The 8,431-nt window shown below is 37.4% G+C and overlaps 1 long non-coding RNA gene across 1 annotated transcript; it reads right to left on the bottom strand.

Annotated features, from left to right (window-relative positions):
* Positions 1 to 6,856: 6,856 nt before the first annotated feature.
* On the bottom strand, positions 6,857 to 7,591 carry LOC131238588 (uncharacterized). The gene is made up of 2 exons (XR_009167953.1): positions 7,389 to 7,591; positions 6,857 to 7,261 (listed from the first exon to the last, which is right to left on the bottom strand). It is a non-coding gene; the product is annotated as an uncharacterized LOC131238588 (long non-coding RNA).
* Between the last annotated feature and the right edge of the window lie 840 nt (positions 7,592 to 8,431).

Below are 8,431 nucleotides of genomic sequence, written 5' to 3'. Positions count from 1 at the left end.
TCTAATTGCTTTATGTTGAAATTTTCAGCATTTTCATATGTATGTTACCCATGTTAAAATCTGAAACTTTCAGATCATATGACTGAATTTTTGAAATTATATGTTTCAGGGACGATCCTTCACAGAATTTGATAAGATATGTAAGTGCAAGTTTTCCTTCTTGATCCATGTATATCATCACTAACATTGCATCCAGCTGAGCCATATTTTTTCTGTAATAACAGCTTGCTCTTTTTGTGAACAAAGAGAGATAATTCAGAATTAGCAGAGACAGATGGGCTGACAAGTTATTCAATAGAAAATTTGAAAGGTTTGATATTCAAACAAGAAGTGTTGTAGTCCTAGCATATTGCTGATTAGAAATTTGCAGCTGACCAACTTGTTAGAACAATTCCGGATAAATTAATAGTTCACTGTAAGGAGTAGTTTTCCAAGTTTTCTATCTTTTTTCTTTCTGTTATGTTTGGTATTCTTTTCTCACTGGGAACATTTAGCCTTTTGACGCCACTCGTACTAGGAGTAGACCATATAGAGGATTTGTTTTTATTTATTTATTTACATTTAAGACCATTTATTGTAATATATATATATTTTTTATTGTGTAGTAATATAAATTTTGTTCAATATTCAGTTTTATTTATATTGCATCATTTTTATGTTTCAAATATTTAAAAAATACAGGTTTTGATTGAATTATATATAATAAAAAAAAAATTTACTGGCATGGTAGGGCCTTTCAAATCCATACAAAGGCTTCTCCCGGCGCTTGTGTAGAAATTTTAGGGCACTTTTTCACAAGAAAAAGTATCCACAAACCATTTTTACCGGCGCTCTAAGTGATTTTAGCGGCGCTTTTTCGCGTCGGAAAAACATACAATTATCGGCGCTCAGAAAGGCGCCGATAGAAGTTACCTAGCGTCGCCAATACTTTTAGCGACATACCCATTTATCGGCGCTTGACTAGCGCCAATAATACAATCGCCGGCGCTTTTTTGATACAAAACCACCAACTTGTCATTGGCCCTCAAATAAGAAACTAAGGCCATTATTCAATGCATGACATTAGAAAAGCTTACCAGATCAGGCAAATGTGAACCAATCAAAATAAGAAGACCTGTTACTGCCCTTTTCCAATCAGCATAGATTCCTACAAAAGAGAAAATTTAGAAGATGTGAGAAGTCCTGATTGCGTCCATTTACCATGTATTGCAAATAGATCCTGTACAAGTGAATTAACCACAAATTCAGATATATTCCTGTGAGAAAGACTCAAAAACAAGTAAACATATTCAGTTACAAAATCCAAAGCTAACATTAGTGTGAGTAAGCTGCCCAACTCTCATGGGTGCCATTGAATATGGCTATGATGGAGACTACATCATCTAATTCTGTCATTGGTCATGGATAGATGGTCATTTTATTTTCAACTGGAAATGAATTGGATGGTTTGGAATATGTTACAAGCGGGGAATTCTTGGATTGATGTATAGCCATACCATGTGTACATTCCATGATTCACCACCATTTAAGAAAATGTGAGGTAGTGTAACCCCACCAAGAAAAATAGAAAAGGACCAAAGTCTCTCATCAACATCTTGGGGAAGTACACTTAAATTACATAAACTAGAAACACTGGTGTGCATGGAAACTTGACATACATACATGGGTTAAAAGGATGTGAAAAAAAAACCATGACTCTTTCCCTCCATATATAGAAACCCATCTACATGATAAAACAAGCATTTCGGTTCTCATCGCTGAACATGGTGGTGTACTGATCTTCTTGTTTAGTCCCAGGATTAGAAAGAGTAAGGGCCTCAACATTTGGCTCTTGCTTCATCCTCTTCTTCCTCTTCCATTAAGTTTGGCTCTAACTTTGGGGAGAGGATTCTGATTAGGGACCAGAAATTGCTCCTAGTTGTATTTCAAAAAAAAAAAAGTCAAAATTTTGAAGAGCAATAATATAAAAAAGTACTAGAAACATTGAAGCAAATGAAAATTGAAACATAGGAAAAAAATGTTATAAGACTGTAACATCAAAGAGATGACTAATGATAATGTAGTAATTTGATGCCAGTTGAGCTCAACCATAACACTGTAGCATTAAAGATACAGTGCCATAAATCCACACAATATGTTCAAAGTGACAAATAATTTCAAATGGTATGGTAGGAGCATAAGTAGCAATTCTAGATAAGATAATTGTTAATACCGTCCATCAATTTTTAGGCCATAACTAAAGTTGAATCTTTTGCCCCAAGCCCATCCATAACAATAATGCCTAGTGAAAGAATCTAATATTAAATCATCCCATCCAATGACTATAATGGTAATTTCTAGAATGATCATTGTTCACAATTCAAACTCATTTTTCACCAACATTTCAAATTATATTACCTCAATGTGAACTGTCTAGCACCACCTGCTGCCCATTTTAAGTGGTTTTTGTGTCGGGTCTGTTTTCAATCTGTTTTTACTTTTTTAAAAAAATTCTTTTATGTATTATGAGAAATTGGTATCTAATGTAGAATTTACTTGGCTAGTTCAGGCAGTTTAAAAAAACATAGTTAATTACATAAGCATACATTCATACATATGGTTGTAAAAAAAAATAAAAAAAAAATCATGATTCTATATGGCCCATCATGATTTGAAATTAATTCCATGAATTTTCAATGAAAATCATACTTACATATATTTCAGTGAGAGGAGGCTTGATAGCTGAAGACCCAATTGTTACCTTGCAGCAGAGTGCATATTAAATAATAAGTTCAAAATACAACCTGAATAGTAATAAAAATAACCAAGGCTAGAACAAAATTCAGTTATAAGCAATGTTTTAAAATCATGAGCGGATGATTGAACAGGCTTACCTTTACTAAATACCTTGCGGTTAACTAAAATGAGATGCACTCATTTTTAAGTGGCACACAAATAGGCCCTAGCTGATTGTGTTGCCGAATTTTCCTCAAAGTCTAAACTTTGTAAACATTTTGATATTAGAGCATATAATAGGTGAAAAAGAAAACTAAGGAAAGAGCATACCTACTGTGTTTTTGAACTACATTTGATGTAGGAAGGAGTTCCAATCAGCTTCTTCTGCTCTTCTCCCTTCAATATAAAATAAAAATACTAGCAAAATGTATTAAACCTTAAGGAGATGGAACCCAAACAAAAGGATGCTAAAGCCAATCATAGAAAAATAGTGGCTATACCAACATGGTAACATCCCTTACTTGGGCAGTAGTGATGAGAACCGTACCAAGGTGATCTATAAAGAACTGCTTATCATCCCAAAGCTCTATGTATGAACAATAGATAATAAATCAATTGTGACCAGAAATAATTGGAAAAAAAAGTGTCAGAAGTGAAAACAAGGTGCTTTTCTTTGATAAAGGTTGCAGATCATATCAATTTGAATCTTAGCTTTTGTAACGTCTCGAAAAAAATCCATACAAAGGCCCAAATACCACCTCAGGAAGAAATCCCTAAGGATCATATCCTATAGAAATTTAGGCGAATTTTAGTTAAATACTAAACTAAATAGGCAATGGATTTAGCTTGAACCACTATCTATACAAATGGCAAGACTTAAAACTATCAAATGCAATGACTCAACACTACTTAATAACCTAGGAGAAATCCCAAAAGCCAGTTGCTCTCGGGAGCACATTCAAACTCCAAATCGGACCTAGACTGCACGTCGAAAGTCCGATGACCGCAAAACTATAGGGTTATGTCTGCCTTACTGGGCTTGATGACCAACGTGGGAATCGAGCCTAAATAGTATCTAAAAATGCTCAACTTGACCCCTGAGCAAAGTGTGTGAGAAACGCGAATGTCCTTAGAAAAGGTATTGAAACTTAAGTGAATTGGGCCATTCGCTTGCAGGTGAAAATGAAGATTTTAGACCGTCAGTTTCTAACCGAACTTCACCCATGGATCAGGAAAATTTTCCTGCACATATCTGTATACTTGTGGCCCTGATCGAGCAACAACGACTGTTGATCTGACACGGGTCCTCCACGAGCGATCCGCTAATCCGATCATATCAAAATCATAACCTGGCTTAGATCCATGGTCAGAGAACTTGCTCCATGCCGTAGATGAGTAATAGACGTCCAGATAAGTCCTATTTACACAACAAGCATCATTTGGCTGTAACCTAAGTATACCATGGCCCTAGGGCCATTTACACCAGTTATGGGCCTATATAATGCCCTTAAACCACCCCATCTCCATTTCATACGAATTTCTCTAACCCTAGGAGAGAGAAGAGAGAAAAGAGTGAGGAGAAGAGAGAGAGATAGGGAGATCGTTGCTGGGATTCACTCTCACTACTCCACGGGCTGAATCACCTCTCCCGTTTCACCACACCATCATTTTCAACTATGATTTGGGTAAGAAATCCTAACCCTAATTTTGTTGTAGAAATCCAGGTTGGTAGTTTATTGACCTAGCTAACCTATTATGTCGTGTAGGTGTTTGTCGTCTCTTTTTCGAAAACGTACATTCTGAACCGGGTCCGAATCGAGCTTTTCGACGAATGGTGCGGACTATAAACATTTAGGTTATGGTTTTCAAGGCTTTCAATGTCAGCTAATGATTTATGTCCGACTTGACTGCTGCTATATCATCTTAGACACGTCGATTTCGGTATATTACACATGTATGAACTATGTTGTATGAAAATACATTCCATGTGTTTGTTGAAATGTTTGAATGAATGTGAAATCTTGATTTGTGCTTGTCATGATTACTAATCTAAGATCCATGTGTGTTATATGCTTTATAACCGATGTTGTGAAATGAATTTTTATAGTGAATGTCGTAACTAATTTAGTCTATATATTTAGTAAGGTGTAGTTTAAGTGTTTGATAAAATGTTTGAATGAAAAAAATGTTGATGGTTGGTATTTATTAAGTGTAATAAGATAGGATTCTTAATTTCCTTAATCAAATGTATGGCTTCTTTCATGAAATCATATTGCCGCTACACAACTTATGAATTTAATGCAAGTGTTTGGCGACATGTTCCATGTGTTTGATAAAATGCTCAAATAAGTGTTGTATTTGGATTATTCGTTAAATGCTTATATGATTATCACATGTATCCACATGCTATATCTGAGTAAGATTGGGAATACAACATAGTCTTGGTAGTCGGTAACAATTTCTATTTGAGTGGCCAAACTAGTCTCGCCATATTGATACGTTCAGTGAATCAAAGTCATACGATGATTGTCGACAATGGTTAGGCCACGGGGAGTGCTTACGCGCTCCATGTCGATTAATTCAGCGTGCGCTCATACCAATCGAACGCGCTCATACCAATCGAACTTGTCTAATAAACCGACTGGCCTATTCTGTGTTTACCATGTATGGACATCGCTGCTTGAATCTAAGGTACCACTTACCAATGTAAAGATACGTTTCAATTATGGTACTACGATCCACTAAGACTCATAAGCCGAACATGGTGGTATGGGACACCGTGGTTGAGCTATCATCCTACGCTAGGGTGACGAGCCTCTCCGTAGTGACCAGTGAGCAACTCAAACTCATGAGCCGAATACAGTGGTATGGGACACTGTATTCAAGTTGTCGGCCTACGCTGAGGTGATGAGCCTCCCTGTAGTGACATCGAGTATAAACTCTCAAACTTACCTATCCATTGCTTTTCATTAGGAGTGATGCCTATAAATTGTGTATCGTATGTGATTGACTAGGATTGATGACCCTAGATGGATCTTTCGGTTGGGTAAATGATATAAATGGAGGTACCTTAGCTTCCTGAATCTGCTGTATGAATAAGTCTAATAAAGTACTCTTCTAACATGATCATGCACTGCATTGCATGTGCTTTAGCGAGGAAGTACACTTTAGGGAGTTTGCCATGCACGAATGGTTGATGTAGTTTCTTGAGGGAGTGTCGTGTGAGGGCATACATCATTACTGCATACCATTCCTGCATTAATAAGAGTAGTTAGGGAATGATTGTGTACTACTTTATCATTGCTACTTGATCGAATTGATAACATGTTAACCTTTGCCTTATAATACCATTGAGTTGATCACTCACTCCCACTCTGGAAAGGTATTTTAAAACACCAACCAAACTCTGTTATAGATGCAGGTGATGAGGATGTATATGCAGCGGAGTTGGACTTCGCAGATCAGGAGGAAGAGTTCTCCTATGTTCAGCTCTCTGGCAGGTCTATGTAGACCTTGTGCTGCTTCGATGAGATTTCAGGGATATATGGATTAGTCGGACACTTACATTTTGTCATTTTGTATATTTTGAGTTAAAACATATATATATTCGGCCCGGTAATATACTCATACTCTGGAGGTTGTGAAACACGTACATATACTTTATATATCTATCTCAGTCTTCCGCTTGCTTAATTACAATAATTCTGGAGTATGATATGCCGATTTAGTGTAATCCCTCTCATGTTTAATGCACTAATATGGACACCATTTAAACATCATTATCTATGTTGCATAAGTGATGCGTTGGATCTCGAGAGTTGAGCTTTGCTCGACCCTCAAAATCTGGGGCGTTACAACTTTCTTCATGTAAACAAAATAAAATGTGCATCAAAAAAGAAGGTCAATGCTAATTGTCTATCCTCACATGAAAATATGTCCCCACAAAGGGATGCACCATGTGCCATAAAAAATTAGGTCAATGTGACCATTGCTAATATGATGATACCTCTCGCAGGTAATTTGAGCCATGTTAGGGATGGAAACTACCAAGAAAATCACATGGAGCAAAAATCAGACAGGTCCAGTAATCAGGCAGGCCAAATGGTAATTTAGGTTTTGTACTGTTTGTACATCAACTTACTTGCATGTGTGACATGCTGCTGGGAAAGGGAGGGTTGTATTACAGCCAGGTGTATGGCATTTAGTTATTTGCAACACTGATTCCCAAAATATTTCCACTCAATTTTTTCAGATGATTCCTGAAATGATCTCACCCATTACAACTCTTCTCCCTACTGAAGAAATGGAAAATAGAACAAGTCCACAATTAGCTTTTTCACCAACCCAAAAAGATGAAAGTGCTACAATGAATCAGATGCAAGCCATGGTAAACTGCCTCGACTTCAACCCTGAAGTTTTCACCCTGTCCCAACATGAAGCCATGGCTTGCCAGGCACTGCTTGTTGCCATAACTTCCCTTTCTAATATGCTCAACCAATATTCCCCTGGAAAACCAATGCCAATGCTAGAATGCTCCTAGGAGCACCTGTGAATGCCATTTTCCAGCCAAAAACATGATTCAAAACCCCATCCCTATGTGCTGAACAAAAATTTACATTATGCCAGGAAACTAATACCAGCTGGGCTCAAATAAAAGGGAAAAAATCCAATACCTTGTAGTGATGGCCGTCGCCTCTTTAAATTGGCAACAGGTGGGAGCTCAACAACAATCTATTGCTGTTGATGACTGGAGATGCGACAGGGTTTTAGCGGCTAGTGGATGTGGTGTAAGGTTTGTAGATTGAGAGGTGGATAGGAAGAGGGAGATCAAGAGAGGGAGACAGAGATGGAGAGGGTCGTGATCTAGAGAAGGAGAGGGAGATCGGGAGAGGGAGATTGAGAGAGAGAGAGAGAGAGAGAGAGAGAGAGAGAGAGAGAGAGGGTCGAGATTGGGAGAGAGAAAGAGAGATGAGGCTTCCAAGAGATATTTGAGGACTTCGGGCGCAATGAGAGGGAGAAAATGGTGAAAATGTCTGTGACCCTCGGGCTAACAGATATCTCTGTGCCCTGCGGCTGTGTATGGTCCACTGAGAAGTTCTTAATCAAATCCACTCCATCCATATATTTTAAAATATAATAATAGGATAAAATAGTAAAAACCAAGAAGATCCAAAAAGGACGTGGGCCACACCAACAAAATAGTGGGAACATCAACATTGGCCATTAAAACATAGAATGGGGTTATTAAATGGTTTAAAGGCATTCCAAATTAGGAACGGCTTAAAAGTGTTTTTAAACCAAAGCACAGGCCATTCCAAAATTCCAATTTTAGTGTAGTGTCTCATAAAAATGGACATGCAGGTCAAAAAGTGTAGCATGTGTGGAGACATTATCCGGGCCTCCATGACATTCTAAATGCATGGCCCACTTGGATCAATTCAAAACCGTTCATTTCATGCTTCCAATAGCATTTGGTCAATGGTAAAAAAATAACAATGTCTAGACATTTCTAATTTGTGAACATGGAAATGAGAATGTGAACTTTAATAAATGAATGGACTTTTCAAAGTCATGGAATTGTATTTGAGATTATGGTTGTGCATTCTCATTCCCCTTATAACCCTCACAACAATAAGTCAATTGGTCTGAGTGAAAGTAATGTCAATCTATCAGATGGGCCACACCATAGGGAATAATTGAAAGGACATGCCCTCCC

Source organism: Magnolia sinica, chromosome 3 (genome assembly GCF_029962835.1).
Source record: "Magnolia sinica isolate HGM2019 chromosome 3, MsV1, whole genome shotgun sequence".
Lineage (NCBI taxonomy): Eukaryota > Viridiplantae > Streptophyta > Magnoliopsida > Magnoliales > Magnoliaceae > Magnolia > Magnolia sinica.
This window is presented reverse-complemented; position numbering and strand designations above follow the sequence as displayed.